Source organism: Malus domestica, chromosome 15 (genome assembly GCF_042453785.1).
Source record: "Malus domestica chromosome 15, GDT2T_hap1".
Lineage (NCBI taxonomy): Eukaryota > Viridiplantae > Streptophyta > Magnoliopsida > Rosales > Rosaceae > Malus > Malus domestica.
This window is the reverse complement of record NC_091675.1, coordinates 48483557-48500835: the sequence shown is the minus strand read 5'-3', so window position 1 is coordinate 48500835 and position 17279 is coordinate 48483557. Positions and strand designations below refer to the sequence as shown.

General features: G+C 36.8%; 2 long non-coding RNA genes across 2 annotated transcripts; one reads left to right on the top strand and one right to left on the bottom strand.

Annotated features, from left to right (window-relative positions):
- Positions 1 to 727: 727 nt before the first annotated feature.
- Positions 728 to 1845, bottom strand: LOC139192506 (uncharacterized). Its single transcript, XR_011576707.1, has 2 exons — positions 1762 to 1845; positions 728 to 934 (listed from the first exon to the last, which is right to left on the bottom strand). It is a non-coding gene; the product is annotated as an uncharacterized lncRNA (long non-coding RNA).
- A 4738-nt stretch (positions 1846 to 6583) lies between these two features.
- LOC139192505 (uncharacterized) lies at positions 6584 to 7137 on the top strand. The gene is made up of 2 exons (XR_011576706.1): positions 6584 to 6721; positions 7008 to 7137. It is a non-coding gene; the product is annotated as an uncharacterized lncRNA (long non-coding RNA).
- The last annotated feature ends 10142 nt before the right edge of the window (positions 7138 to 17279 follow it).

The following is a 17279-nucleotide window of genomic DNA, read 5'->3' as shown; positions in this document are numbered from 1 at the left end:
AAATTGATCAATATACTAATTTCCGGGTCTTGTTATAAGATGAGAACTAGAGGGACTTCAGGTCCTAATCTCTTAATTGTTATAAACTCATCATAATATATTGCAATCTTGGTGTTAACATAAAAGTAAATAAGATTAGCACATGAGAAAATGAAATACATAAAACCAATTAAAATGAAGGGAGCTTTAATGAAAATGGTGGGGACGAAGACTATTTAAACCAAAAACCACCTTAAAGTTTTCTTTAACCAAAATCACCTCAAAACTAAACAGGAACCCAAATTCTATGCGAACTAAATTACAGAGCCCAACATGTACAATTACAAAATTACCCTTACGGCAAGAAAACACAACCATTAGTGAAGAAGATGGACCGGTGGGTCCACCATCTTCTTTTTCAATTGAGTAACGAGGATGTGATTTCTTTATGGTCCCACCATCTTTAAAAAGGCTTTTGGTTGTACCCATCATCTCTAATTGGTTGCACGATTTCCTAGTCCCAATAACTCTTTTTATTAGTTTTTTTTTTATTCTCTTATTTCTTTTCCCACATAAATCAATCATAACTTATTATCCCTTATTTTTTGTATTGTTTTATTATTCTATTTCACTTTACGCCTATTTTGACACACCCCGATCCTAGAATCAAGGCGTGATGGCCATCACGTGAGCGTGACGTAACCAAAAGTGCGATGCGGAAGCAAAAGATAAGAGAAATACGAAGGAATAAAAAAACCAACTACTAGCAATAATATCCAACTAGCATGCTACAATAAGTTTAAGTGTGAAACACACAAATTCAGAGCATAAGTACTAGGTGCAGTCAAGTAGGACCATAACTAAATTACAACACCCGCAGGTGAGTCCTACATTTACGTAGTCTGTCAATACGCCAAGGGAATCCTCGTGGGCCACCAATGCTGCTAACTAGAATCTGGAGGGGCGCAAAACAAAATTGAGTGGGTCAGTAAAACCAAAGTTTTTCAAAAACATTTCATTTAAAACATTTCTAACCTCTCGCTGTAAAACCTGTATATTTTCCCAGAAAATAACATAATATGCATATAATCTTCGAATATCTCAAATCACAATTCTTTATCAAACCCAGAAAATATGTCATGCCATAAATGTCAATAACAGATTAAGAATGCATCAATATAACAGGTGATATAATGAATCAACCGGAGACCCTGCAATTGGTCATATACGGTTAATTCCATAGCTCAATATCCAAACCAACCGGAGTCACCACGGTGACCTGTACGGTACTACTCTGCACATAAGTCGGAACTACCTGAAGTAGTCTGTACAACAAGGATGGTGTAATAATAAGCTCTAGTGCTTCTCTCATCAATCATCTGTGCACATAATCTAAGGTCACCTACCAGTCGGAACCACATCTAGTGATCTGTACGACTAGCATGTCCGAACCTTCTCATGGTCTGTACGACATGCACCTTCTTAGATCCAAGGTGAGCGTGCGGTGCAGGGTGAATAATATAAGCACTATCACCAGGGTGCAAGTTATGAGCTCTCAACACAATTCACATAAATAACATAAAACTCACCTAATACTCACATGTGCGTCCACAGCACCAATTCACATATATATATATATATATATATATATATGCATCAATTATCAATTCGTATATTTCATAATATGCATGCATGGCATTTTAAAACATACTTTCATTTAAATTCAATTTCTGGGAAAAATCGATAGTATATAGGTAAATACAGAAAATACTGCCCACTCACTGGTAAGTCGAAGGGTCGTAACCCCCGTGACGTCTCTGGATGCGCTCGTCCTCGGGATAGGTATCACCTATATGCGAAACAACTAAAACAACGTTATTTAAAGCACATAACCGACAATGCGTAATAACTTCTCATACGATGCTCAATTTGGGTATATGAATATACCACAGTGACCTACTCGACGTCACGGACGTCGAGGTATTTTTAGAAAAATTTTCCGAGGCTGCACGCGCCCCCACGCGCCGGAAGGGGCACGGACCTACGCGCTCCACGCTCGTCATCTTCTTCTTCCAGTCGCCGGACTGGTTTTTCCGGTCACTGGAAAACTGGAGATTTTTCAATCTCCTTGTTCTCCGTCATTTCTCAACCATTTTTCGCGCATTTTATATCAAAATGAAGCCCTAAGCATGTAGAATCACGTTACACTACTTTAAGGCTCTAAAAACTACGAAATCTCACCGGAGAAATTCCAAGAAAACCGGCCAACTTCAAGCTCAGTGATCCCGACGTCCAAAATCTTCAAACTAAGCACTCCGAGCTTCTTTAGGACCTCACTAAGCTCACTATAAGCTTAGAATTCCCTGAAATTCAACAATTCACGCGTGCATGAACAGTGATTTCAAAATAGGTCATGGGTTCGACGAGATTTCTAAGGTTTCCAGTTCTAAAAGTAACCCCATTCAAATCAGGAGGTTAAAAGGATGAAGAATCTCACCTTATTGGCGTCGATCCGTGGTGATTCGAGGTTTTTGTGCTTTGGTCCGTACAATTCGAAGGGAGAGAGAGAGAGTGAGCTGCGACGGAAGAGAGAAAGGGTACGGGGATGAGGGAGAGATGAGTGTCCTGTGTGTGTGGTCCATCACCAAAACAAATCCAACTTCTTTCCCTAACCACACAAATTGCTAATAAGTTTTTAATCCATTTCAAAATTTCCAAACTTAGGAAAAATATGCATTATTCCATAATATGTCACACACATACCTTAACACCCGTCAAGGACAATTTCGTCATTTCACGATCGATAAATAAAATCTCGGGACAGGCTGTGACATATTTATATTATTATGTATTTAAACCCCAACATTACATATAACTTATTTTAAAAGAAAAGAAATATTAATGATATAATATAAGTAAATTTGATTAATTTATATTAAATTTACTTAAATTCGCCTAGTCCATTTAGGCATACTCGTCGTCCGACTAGCCCCTAGCGTCTTTTAGAACATTAGTTATGGTTTCTCCTACAACCAATTCCTTTCAAAAATGTCAACTAGAATACCAGATCAAAATATGTCCAATGTTTGAGTGACATATCGTATGATCTTCATCTTAATCATATGAGCTAATTACGTAACTAACACCCGAGGTTTGAACCCGCTGTCAAAAAACACAAACAATGTTTCATTTTTTCTATCAAATGTGATCAGATAACTTAGCAAGTGTGGTGTGAGCTACTTGTTAACAGGGCCGGTCCATAGATTTTTGAGGCCCGGGGCGACGTCAAAAAAAGTGCCCTAACTTTATGTAAGAAAATTATTTATTTTCACACATAAGACATCGATAAAATTATACTTTAAAAAACACTTGAAATTCAATAATTTAGAAAGACAGAAAGACTAATTTATTTTGTATTGAGAGAGGGAAACAAAAAAACTTCGAGCTTACAAGTAGATAGATGATGAGTTTTGTTTTCCATCTGAACTTTGAATGTGTTTTTTAATAAATCGTGATGTGTTTTTTTTTTCTTATTTACTAACCTTGTCAATATGGTACTAAAAAATAATGATGTTCTCAAGTCTTTAATTGATATGTATTATTAATGAATGGGCACTAAATTAAACATTTTGATGACACGTCTTATAATTTACAAATTTGGTCTACGTATTACTCTTTGTTGAAGATTAGACTTGAATTAAAACGAATATTTAAAAATAACAACCCACATAGCTAATAGATAGTAACTAAAAATAAATTAACAACCAAACAAAAATTTTAAAAAATTGAAAATAATAAACATGCACATAGCATTTCAAACTTAGGACCTCTTGTTAATTTTAAACAATAAAAATCATTGTTTCTAATTAAATTTCTTGATCATTTAACCAAATTTTATAAATTTATACTCTTATAAAAAGAAATTTGTAAAAAATGGAGAGTAAATAAGCACACATGGTGTTTTGAATCCAAGACCTTTTCATTATTTTCAAATGACAAACCACCACTTCTAGTTAAATTTCTATGTATTTGAACCAAATTTTATAAATTTATACTCTTATAAAAACATATATAAATATACCGCCCTAATAATTTTGGTGCCCCTAATTTTTTTGGGCCCCGGACGGTCGCCCGGCTTGTTAAGTAGCAAAACAAAAAGCAGAAGAAAAGGTAATGATAAATCATATGTTAAGTGGCAAAAGTCACAAGATTAGAAGAAAGGGCAATTATAAATCATATTAAATTGAAAGGGTGCGGTGCATCAAATACCAAAGAGTTAAGAATCGGATATAAAGACACGGCGGTTCTTATTAGCTACTGTTATTGGAATGTTGTGTATATTGTAAGATGAGAACATTGTAGTATGTACTTTGATTTATCTTCATGTTCCCAATTTTTTATTTGTCATGGCCTATAATATATAGTTGTGCATGTAAAAGTTGTAAAGTTGAACCCACTTCTATAGATTGACATGTATGTAAAGCATCTGTATGTTTAATGTGATTGTTTGGTAGAGTCATTTTTGGGATATTTAATGCCATACAATTTTATCCATTATGGTTATAACACGTGAAGTAACACACCATGTATTTAGTGTTTTCAATACTAATAAACATTTCTTCTTGCGGTATTCTCAGTCTACTCGTGTTGTAGTACGCTGGTTCGTTTATTAAGGCTACGACAAGTTTGCAACATATTGGGATTGATTATATCATCCATAGTGTTGTAGTTAAATTACTGCAATCCATAGTATCTTAGTTCAATTTTAGAAATATTGTGAGTTATTTTGTTGTAGTTACTGTTTGGACCGGATTTTACACTATCGGCTCGAGCAATCGAGATCGTAGAATGAGTAAAATTCTGAGCCATTGGATTGAAAGAAGATTGAGATGATTGATTAATAATTTATTTGGATATTCCTATGATTTTAATTATAATAAAATTATCTGAGGAATTATTGAAAATTATTTCTAAAAGTGCAGATGTTTTTGGGTTGGTTCTGTGCACGTGGCTTAAGTGTCGTGTGATAATAAAGTTTCAGAGGTGTTTTGCTTTGCAAAAAGCATGGGGTAATGCTAAAATAATGGTGATGGAAGTATGATGAGGTAAGAAGCCTAGACAGGCTAGGCTTTTGGTCATTATGGGATAAGTCAAGATGAGCTTTTATCTTGTTTGAAAAGTCAACCATTTGGATGATAGGCTTCAGCCTATAGATTAGGGTTGGGTTCGGTTCAAAACAGTTCGGTTTTTTGCCAAAATCAAAATCGAACCGAAATTTTGGTTTGGTTCAATTTTTTTTCGGTTCAATTTTTTCCGGTTCGGTTTTGACCTGATTTGTTTTTTTTTTTTTTTTTTTTCTTCGATAGCAAAAGAAATCCTAAGAAAACAAAGCTTACAGCCATTTATACATCTTCCAGAGAAACAAACTTACTGCCAAGGGTAAATGTCAAAACCAAAGAGCTAAATCATTGGAAAATTAGGATACAACACACCTCTCCGAAAAACAGGACAAAAGTCACAGAGAAAATTATAGCAACACACTGATTGAAAAGTTTATGCAAATATATCGGAAGAGCCTGCAGATTGCAAATATCGAAGTTAATAGCTGACATTGAATGTTCAAACTTTAAATGCTAAATGAGAACTTTCAATTGGATACACATTTGGCATTGAATAACATCGATATTCTTATACCAGATTCAATTTAATTTTCGCAAAACCAAATCCGATCTGAAAGAAAACGATTGACAACGAAAACCACTGCAATTCTTAAAATTGGAGTGCCACTCACCTCCATAGCAGCCGCATTACACAGTAGCAAAGTGACGAGCAGCTGATGCTGCTCTTGAACCACCAACAATATAACAGCTGAAAGCCTGAAAGAAAAAAAAAACACAAATTTCAGAAAAATGCGACGAACTACGAGCGAGACGAAACAGAAATTCAGGAATCGGCGAGAACCGAGATGGAGGCGAACGAACCTGCTTGTTTCTTTTCGGTGGGGGAGCCGCTGCGCTGCAGAATATCGAGCTCGATGAGGCCAAGGGACATGAGGCCTAGGGTTAGGCCGGACATTATACCGGCGAAGATGACGAAGAAAGGGGAGAGGTCGGCATAAATGAACCACCAGGCGGATCCGAAGGGGATGGCCCCCAGAGAGTTTGAGAGAGTGATAGACAGAGACTTTAGGGCGTTTGTTTCACCTTCTTAGGTGGGACTGGACTAGCTATGATTATTGTCCCATGTTTGGTATGCTTGGGGACTAACTTAAGTGAGACTAGCCCGGACTCGTGTGGACTATCTCCCTCGCTAGGTCGTCTTTGCGAAGCCCTCCGAAAACCACGAGACTGCTAAGACCTGCTTCGTCTCCTTTGCGCCGCTTGGCGTCTTCCTTCTGCGAAGACCTTGCTTCGTCTGCGTTGCGTCTTCTTTCCAACGAGATCACAGCACCACACCAAGACCATTCCCTCGTTTCGAATCTTAGAGAACTACGTCGATATTATCGGCAACCTGACCAAATTGCAGTTGCATAGAGCTCCAACAAGGACTTCTTTGCTGCAAACCTCCGAGGAAGGTCCCGCTCTCGCCATCGTCCGATTCCTTTGAGCTTGCCTGGGCCCTCGCCATTAGACAAAGAATGATAGCTTGACATATTCAAATTTACCCAGTACTCAAATCCCCAAATTCAATTCAAACATGCAAATTTGCAGAAGAATCTTCAATTCTTTGATGAAAAAAAAAGGTGAGAAAAACTCGGAAGAATCACCTGAAATTCTATTAGTTCATTTCACTTGATTCTAAGTTGTGAAAATTGATTTGGGATTTATGGTGTTGCTTGAGATTAATATATATATATATATATATATACACACACACAATATATATGTATACATATATATATATATATATATATATGTTTGAGAATTGGGATAGCAATTTTAATTTGTCATATTCTATATATGGGTTTGAATGAATTATATATTACTATATATCAAATCGTTGCTCCGTGGTTGCCGTCGAGGTTGCAGACTCAGATGGGTTTCCTTCCATTCCATATCTGTGAGACGACCATATGCTCAAAGTTTATGTAACGTAATGCAGCAATGGATAACTTCTCGATTTGGAAATATTTGATTGTGGTTTGCTTGCTGCTGACTACATTCTGCTTCTGCTGGGTTGAATTTTTTGTTCTGTGGGGTATTTGGGTTCTCCTGATTCATTGGAAAGATTCAATTCTGGGTTGTAAAATGTAATTTGAGGTTTTCAAATTGATTTTTTGGTCATGCACATACAAGTGAAAGATTTGATTTTTCCGAGTTGGTGATCATCTGGTTATGATTTTTCTGGAATTTGGATGTTAGGATTTGGATTTTGCAGAAAGTTGACGTTGGAGTTCAATTTTTTTGTATTTGTATAAAATTTTGTTATTATCCTGGTTCTTAGTCCGACACTGCACCAAACGCTTCACTAAGTTAGTCTAACTTAGTCTAGTTTAAGCCAGTCCAATTTAGTCCCTGAAGCTAGTCCAGTCCGAGATAGTCCGGTGCAACAAACGCACCCGAGAAAGTGATTGAAAACCGAGAGAGAGAGATAGAGGAGGAGGCTTGGAGTGAATGAGGGATCAATGTTTAGTTTTTGGGTTTCAAACTGAATTCACTGAACGACGTTGTCGACCAATACGAATACAAACTTTCAGAACGACATGTCATTTCTATTACTAAATATAAAACAACGTCGCTTTTTACAACATTTCAGTTCGGTTCGGTTTTTTTTTTTCGGTTCGATTTTTTCTTTCGGTTTGTTGTTTTCAGTTTTCAGTTTTTTGAACCAACCCTTACTATAGATGAAATAAGGAAATGGTGGGACCGAATATCCTTGGCAGGATGCCAAGAATTTTAGTCAGATGGCATCACATGCAAGACTTGGAGATAAAGTGACAGTACATCAGGTTGCTACAAATGAACAAGTGGCTCTAGTTTGCATGAGATGATTATTTGGGGTTGATGCTGAATTAATTAAATGAGTCAGAATGAGATAAAGATAAGTTAAATGACTAAGACATGGGCTTTGCCCAGCGTAACGTTAATCGCTTTATGAGTTTGAAATGCAATTGGATTCTGCAACAAGTGTCAGCCGCCAAAGCCAGTATAGTAGCTCTATAAATACAAAGCGGTAGGTAATTGAGAAGGATCTCTCCAAATCAACACACAAATTGCCTTACGCAAAGTTTCTCAACAACCCTTAGAATTTTATCGTTCTCCCCTTTCTTCCCGCCAACACATCTTCAGTTTGGATAAACAGCACTGGAGCCGTAAAATCAGCCGATCCAGGAGCACCTTCAGTTTGGATAAATAGCACTGCTTCGAGACCAACTGGTTATTTATCCAAGTCTCGGTCAACAAGGATTTCCGAGTCCTTGTTGGTTGAGGTCATCTCATCAGCCTTCTCAGCGAAGTAAGGTGTTACCAGGTTACTACATTCGGCACATTGAAAGTCGAATTTAAAATTGAACTTCGTAGAACTAGCAACCTTGTCTTCAAGCTCTAAAACTCACAAGACAAGATGTGTTCCTTCCTCGGCCGCAGTCACAAGATCAAGAAGTTAGTAGAAAGCCCAATGCTACATTAACATATTTTACTCCCCCGACCGAACTCGGCCGACGAGTTGGCACGCCCCACACACAACCGAATGACGTAGTTAGCTTATTAATTACTTGGCCTGCGCGTCACGTAGGCCTGGTAGTTTTTAGGGTCAACAGTTACAAAAATAGTGTCTAGTATTTTGGATATTTAATACTATATAATTTTATCCATTATGATTATAACACGTGAAGTAACACACCATGTGTTTAGTGTTTCCAGTACTCATAAATATTTATTCTTGCAGTATTCTCAATCTACTCGTGTTATAGTATGTTGGTTCGTTTATTAAGGGTACCACAAATTTGCAACATATTGAGACTGATTATATCATCCATAGTATTGTAGTTAAATTAGTGGTAATCCATAGTATTTTGGTTCAATTTCAAAAATAATGCGAGTTATTTTGTTGTAGTTACAAAAATATTGTGGGTTATTTTGGTTCTGTTTTAGAAATAGTGTTGTAGTTTCAGAAATAGTGTGGGCTATTTTGCTGTATTTCCAGAAATAGTATGGTTATTTTGGTTTAGTTTCATAAATAGTGTAGGTTATGTTGTTGTAGTTCCAAAAATAGTGTGGGTTATTTTGGTTTCATTTCAGAAATAGTTTGAGTTGTTTTGCTGTAGTTCCAAATATATTATGGCTTATTTTGCTATAGTTTCAGAAATATTGTGAGTTATTTTGATTCAGTTTCAGAAATAGTGTGAGTTATTTTGCTGTAGTTTTAGAAATAGTGTGATTATTTTGTTTCAGTTTTATAAATAGTGTAGGTTATTTTGTTGTAGTTCCAGAAATAATGTGCGTTATTTTGGTTTCATTTCAAAAATAGTGTGGTTTATTTTGCTGTAGTTTGAGAAATAGTATGGGTTATTTTGTTGTTGTTTCACAAATAATGTTTATTTTGTTCTCTTCAAGAAATAGTGTGAGTTATTTTTATTCACTTTCAGAAATAGTGTCGATTAGTTTGCAGTAGTTTCAGAAATAGTGTAAGTTATTTTGGCTTGGTTTCATAAACAGTGTGGTTATTTTGATTTAATTTCTGAAATAATGTTTATTTTGTTCATTTCTTGAAATAGTATGAATTATTTTTGTTTAACTTTTAAAAGTTCCATAAATAATACAAGATTTCTCCACCAAATGACAAACAAGAATATAATCAAATTTTGGACTCATGTTTAACAAATACTTTATAAATATTCAATTTTAGTTTTATTTAGTTTTTAATATCTTTAAAAATTTATATTGGAGCAAAGACATGAGAACCCCACTTGAAATGGTGACTTCAAATTCCTGTAGTAATGCCTTTGACAACATGACAACGACGACCAGTGATGAATTCAAGATTTTAACATGGGGTGGTCCCAATATAAAAGCTCCAGAAAAATTAACGAAAGCAACATTGAATAATTAAATGATGAACTACAATTTTTCATTCATAATCTTTCTACAAACAACATTACAAGCTACAAAGGCTATCACAACTCGATTCGGAGTTCTAGTGGACATTCCGGGTCGGGGTGTGTCAGTGTGATTATTTTGTTTTAGTTTTAGAAATAGTGTAGGTTATTTTGTTGTAGTTCCAAAAATAGTATGAGTTATTTTGGTTTCATTTTAGAAATAATGTGGTTCATTTTGCTGTAGTTTTAGAAAAAGTATGAGTTATTTTGATGTAGTTCGAGAAACAGTGTGGTTTATTTTTCTGTTGTTCCAGAAATAGTGTGGGTTATTTTGTTGTTGTTCGAGAAGTAGTGTGGATTATTTTGCTATAGTTTCAGAAATAGTGTTTATTTTGTTTTCTTCCAAAAATAGTGTGAGTTATTTTGATTCACTTTCAAAAATAGTGTTGGTTAGTTTGCTGTAGTTTTAGAAATAGTATGAGTTATTTTGGTTCGGTTTCATGAACAGTGTGGTTATTTTGATTTAATTTCTGAAATAATGTTTATTTTGTTCATTTCCAGAAATAATGTGAATTATTTTTGTTTAACTTTTAGAAGTTCCATAAATAATACAAGATTACTCCCCCAAATGACAAACAAGAATATGTAATCAAATTTTGGACTTATGTTTATCAAATACTTTATAAATATTCAATTTTAGTTTTATTTAGTTTTTAATATCTTCAAAAATTTATATTGGAGCAAAGACACGAGAACCCTACTTGAAATGGTGACTTCAAATTCCTGTAGTAGTGCTTTTCACAGCATGACGACGACTAGTGACGAATCCAGGATTTTAACATGAGGTGGTCCCAATATAAAAGCTCTAGAAAAATTAATGAAAGCAACATTGAATAATTAAACGATGAACTACAATTTTTCATTCATAATCTTTCTACAAACAACGTTACAAGTTACAAAGGCTAAATTTGTGCACAAAGAGGTTTCATACTATAAAAACTTGTTATGTGGTTTCATTGTCCATACAAGAAATAACATATTTCTCAATGTAAATAATTAAGTTATCATTTGACCATTGATTGTCATTTTATTGTGAAGTCAACTCTTAATGGTACTCATGGTTGAAATGTTTTCTACACATATCAGTTAATCCAAAAAAAAAAAAAAACCATATTAATTAATAAGGCTAAAAGTATTCACAAGAACTAACCAATGCAAATAATATTAAAAAATCATAATAAATTATCAAAAACAAAAATATATTATGAATTTAACATTTTATATTATTAATTTAAACTAAAATACAACACTTGAATTTTGGAAATGAGGGGATTAAGAGGTGGAGGAGAAAAGATACAAAATTAGAATGTGATAAAGCAAATAGTTAATTAGGGAGTGGGAGTTATAATTAGAACCATGGTCTAAAATATCCATAATATCCCGATATTTTCATCGAAATTTCCGTATTTTTGGACTACCGATATTTCTGATATCATCGATATTTTTGACCTTGCTAAGTCACTCATGTATCTTACCATGCAATGTATAAAGTGTAAACTATTGTACTAATTCATTATATATAAATGATTATGGTGTGTTTAAACTCTTTCATTAATTACTACATATTTTCTACACTCACAATGTTTGCCAGCTCGCTATATAATCAATTTAAATCAGTTATATCTATCACGCAATGCATTTCCTTCCAATTTTTTGTGATAAACTAATAGATAATTGACTAAATAAACATCCTACAAAGTTTCAATAAAAATTTCCAAGTTTTTCTTACAATTTCCGTGGTTTTTATTCAATTTTTATCGTTATCGATAATATCCCGATATTTCCATTGAAATTTCTGTATTTTTAGACTACCGATATTTTCGATATCATCAATATTTTATACATTGATTAAAACTGATAAAGTGGACCGCATAAAGTACACCACGCGGTTTTTTTTGTTTTTGTTTTTTTTTCTGAATAAGAAATAGTGAGGCTTTCAGCCTCCCACGTAGCTAGGAGGGTGTTTTTTAAACCCATATCAAATCACACCGTTTTGCTTAAACGGGTAGTCTTCTTCTTCTCCGTCTGGTCTGCCAGTGCCATAACAGAGCAGCCGCCGCTGCTCTTCACCCCAACCTCATCACTGACGCATTGCATCACCATTAAAATCACCGTGACCAACCAAATCAAACCAGCACCCAAAACTTGGATCCCACCATCTTCTGATGCTTCATCTTTGTCGTCTTCTCGTCGTCTTGGATTTGCCATCATCTCCCAAACCGAAGGCACTCCGGTGGGATCTCGCGGACAAGAAAAACTCTGGTATACACCACCACCTGCACCAAACGAGCGCCACCCCTAAAAACGTTATAAAGGCCTAAGTTTTGCGATATCAAATCCATGGGAATTAACGATAAGCAAATCCATGGGCGTACAACTCTGCCATTTTTATTAACGATATCAAATTTTGCAAACAAAAGCACAAGCGATTTAACTGTGTTCTTCCGCATGACTAAACTAACGGAAAACAAAACTAATATAACCTGAAAACGTCGGGGGCAAAATGGAGAAATTAGTATGTTATTCTGGTTGAGTCATTTTAATTGAACTTGTTTGGGTTTTCTATTAACCATTAAATAAAGTTAATTATTACATAGTTTTTTTTTTATTTTTTATTAAAACTCAAAGTTTTCAAGTTATTTTTCATTAGTTTTTTTTTAAAAGAATACATATTCAGAGTATAATTAGTTAAGTATTTGCCATGTGAAAAGGTCTATATAAAAATAAATGGATAAAATTCAAGATCTGTTAGGCAATAATAGAGGGGCTAATCACTTCAATAGTAAATATGCAGCAGAGTTATATATTATTAGTAGAAACATGACCGAGGATAAAAACATATAACTAAAATTATCATTACAAATGCTATCTAACATCTAACTTACTAACGCTATCACTCGACCTAAAAAAAAAAAAAAATACTATCACAACAAAAGTTTTAAGAAAGGAAAATAGATAATGAATCGCCAAAGCATAGTTGCTTTTCTGCACTAGTTGATCTTGTACTGCCATTCTCTTATCTCCACTCTCGCTTTGAAATCTAAAACAAAATTTGAGATAACATTCGCGCTTGTAACGTGTTGGAAATAAAGTATGAAATACGAGAGAATAGAAAGAGAGACAAGAGAGAAAGTGAAGCAGAACTCAAGTGTCTTCCATTATCATTAGGCCATCTTTATATAAGGCATCAAATACATTAATGTTAACCCAAAACGCTTCTCTACGTTAATGTGATTGTTTATGATGATTTACTACTATACGTGGAATAAGGACAATCACTATTTATGTTTCACAACTGTAAACACGGAAAATTCCTGAAACGAATGAGACAAGAACACGTGTACAAAATAATATTTGTATTAATGATTTAGGGGTTACAATCTCTTCTACGAATTTGGCCTCTGATTCTATCTTTGAAACGCGTAGAGGTAGTGTTGCTGATCCAGGGGCCGTCGAGGCTTGATCTTGGACGAACAGTTGATGAGTGATGAACACCTTCTTCAAGGGCCGTCGGGGCTTGATCTTGAATGAGTGGAAGTTCTCCAAGGGGCGTTGGGGCTTGATCTTGAAGGAGGATTTCACGAAGAACGAAGAGGGCTTTCTTGATCCTTCGGGATTTGCTTGAGAGCTTCTAAGTTTCGAGGCTTCAAGGCTTTGGTGTGGTGTGACTTCTCTTCCAATTTGGGAGTAGAGAAAGTGTATGTAAAAATCCTCTTTTGATTCTTTGATGGAGGAGCCTATTTATAGGCTTTGGGAATGAACCACCACCATCCATTTATTTTGGTGGATGTTGTAGGTGAATTGGTGGATTGTTGTAGGTGAATTTGGGTGGAGGTTGTAGGTGAATTTGGATGGATTGTTGTAGGTGAATTTGGGTGGAGGTTGTAGGTGAATTTGGATGGATTGTTGTAGGTGAATTTGGGTGTATGTTGTAGGTGAATTTGGGTGGAGGTTGTAGGTGAATTTGGGTGGATTGTTGTAGGTGAATTTGGGTGTATGTTGTAGGTGAATTTGGGTGGAGGTTGTAGGTGAATTTGGGTGGATTGTTGTAGTTTTAATGCAATGGTCAACATTTATTTCACTAAAATTTCAATGTTTACAAATGTAATTTTAATGCGATGGCTAACATTTATTTCAACGAAATTTCAATGTCTACAAATGCCCACACTTCAAGGCGCATAGTATACATGTGCTTGTCACGTGTAGAAGATGCGTTTTGAAGTCCCTTAATGTAGATGTCGATCCAAGGGCCGTTGAGGCTTGATCTTGAAGAGGTCTGGGAGTTTCTTCAAGTGCCGTTAAGGCTTGTTCTTGAATTTTGTTTGAAATTTCTTCAAGGGCCGTTGAGGCTTGATCTTGGATGAAATTGGACCACAAGGAGCTTCACGTAGTAGACGATCCTTGGCTTTGATAATGGATGAATCAGCACGTATTTTGTTGTGCTTGTTGACTTTCCACAGCTTTGATCTTGAACTAGGCTGGAGGAGTTTTCTGGTTTCCTCCAAAGGACTTTCCACAGACTTAATCTTGAACTGGATTTGACTCAAGGGTGGTGGACACTTGATCTTGAGTCAGGGTCGTTGAGGCTTGATTTCGAACTTAAACATGACCACGAGCAGTTTCAGGACATGCATGCTTTGAAAGATCAAGGAAGCTCGCAGCATTTTCATATGAACCCTGAGCAGTTTGGTCAACAGTATGATCTTCAAGATTGATGGGCTCTTCTTCCAGTTGGTGACTTAATCTTTAAGGATTATCGAGGCTTTGCTCTTCGGTGACGGTACCGGCGAAGGTTTGTTAAAGCTTCTCGAGCATTTTGGTTAGAGCAACGGTGTCTAGCTTGGATCTTTACTTGAACTCCTCCGTCTGGATTATGTGGTCATGCAGGGAAGGGCTTCGTGCTTCATGATTTGTTCCAGCTTGTTGTGTTGCATTCTTCTCTGCTTATTTCTTTTGCATGGCTGAAGCGATGTGCAACCTTTTGCCTTTAAATGGTTCCTCGGAGCACCACCTCTCAGCGACTCACTCATGCTTGGCAGCTTCAGTGCAAAGAGCCGATGTCAACAGATCCACACTCTTGAAGCATTTGCTGACGGAATTCGAGACATATTAGCAGTTGAAGATGAGCACTCGAGAGCAACGCTAGGTAAGTAACCAGGCAAAGGTTCCGGGCAATCAGTTCCTGGTCGGACATTTAATTTCAGGTTCCGACTGATTGCTTCCTTTCCCCTTGTTCTGCAGGCAAGAGCAAGGGCAGATGAGAAGATGGGGGAAGAGCATGATATGAGATACCTTTGCTTTCGACCCCAGTGATATGAGATACTTTTGCTTTTGAAGAAGTAGCGGACGATCAGCACATGCATTCGTCGCGCCTGTCTCCATATGCTTCGATGCATCATCTTCATCTGCATCATCTTCACCTGCATCATCTGTTTTCCAGGCAGACGTGGTAGACGAAGAGGAAGCAGAAAATGTTGACGATGCGTATTCGAGAGCACGGCTAGGTGAGCAATCAGGAAAGGTTCCAAGCAGTCGGTTCCTTACCAGGAGCTTGAGTGGAGGTACCGACATATTGCTTTCTTTATCCTTGTCTTCGTAGTGAAGAGGGAGGACAAAGAAAAGGATAGGGAGAAAGCATGCTATGAGATACTCTTGCTCTCAACCCCAGTGATATGAGATACCTTTACTCTGGTGTGGCTTGGTTGAAGAGGCGCTTCCAGGGAGGAAGAAAACTGAATTTTGGTTGCAGATGCCCTTGGCGAGGAAGAAAGGTCAGGCTGGATGCGTTTTCAGGGAGGAAGAAAACTGAGTTTTGGGTTGCAAATGTCTTCGGCAAGGAAGAAAGGTCAGGTTGGATGTGTTTTCAGGGAGGAAGAAAACTGAGTTTTGGTTGCAGATGCCTTCGGCAAGGAAGATGAGTCAAGCTAGATGTGTGTCTTGCTATAAGATGGAGGTCGAATTATATGGTGAGCTCTCAACATCAAGTGGTAGGGTGAGCGTGGCCTTGTCACCCACGCTTGTCGGCAGAAGTGCGGTAGTTGGCGTAATGGACCTTACACGTTTTCAACTTTATCAGTGATATCTGACAAAGTTGCACGTGATAGCCGAAAGCTGAGATTGTGTCTGAGAAGTGTCGACGGACTTTACGCAGAAAAATCCGGGTTTTGAAATTCGGGGAGTGGTGTTTCTTCGATTTACGAACGAATGGTTGTGCTGCCTCTCCTTTTAAAGAGGTGTCAATTGTATTCAACACGCACAATTTGAAGATTGTCTGTCCGTGAAAAATTACCTCTGCTACTCTTTACTGCATCCAACCTTTTTCTTTTAGTATTTTTGAAAATGACTTCCCCTTTTAACATTTGCTTAGATTTGAGTCTTAGCAGCGACACAGGTGCACCGCGTCAGGGTAATGTATGGCGCCCGTCTTTTTTTTCTTCTAATGGCCCTCTTACAGTTGAAGACTCTGTGATGAGGGATGCAACAACGGCTACGGTTGTAGCTAGAAACCTCCTCACTCCTAAAGATAATAGGATACTTTCACGACGGTCCGACGAGTTAGCTGTTCAAGAGTCCCAGGCTCTCAGTGTCCAGTGTGCGAACTCTGTTTCCAACATGGGCCAACGCTTACTTGCTCGAACTCGCCAGGTTGAATCATTGACAACTGAGGTGGCAGCTCTTAGTCAAGAGATTAGGCAGCTCAAGCGTGAGAATAGAGAGTTGCATGTGCTTGCAAATAATTATTCGACGAGCATGAAGAGGAAGCTTGATCAGCTGACGGACTCCGAAGATCGAATTCAAAGTGACCATCGGAAGTTTGTGGATGTATTCCAGAGGCACTTTTTGCCTTCGTCATCTGGAGTTCGACCAAGTATTGAGGCTCCGAATAAGCTATCTTCGGTGCCTCCTTCCTTTAGGGTTCCACCGAGTACCAAGGCTCCAAGTACTGAGGCTTCACACAAGTGACATTCGTGAAGGCTTTTTTTTTTTTTTTTTTTTGTGTAATTTCTCGGAGATATTAATGGACATGTCTTATTTTATTCAGTATGTTGTGTTGAAACGCAAATAAAACGCATATCTGACTAAGATGCATTACTTCCCTATGCACCCACCTCCTTTTAGATGGTGACTAGTGCACCCATTTCTTTTTAGATGGTGACTGGAAGCATCATTTTGTCATCACCACCCATTTCCTTTTCCATTATTG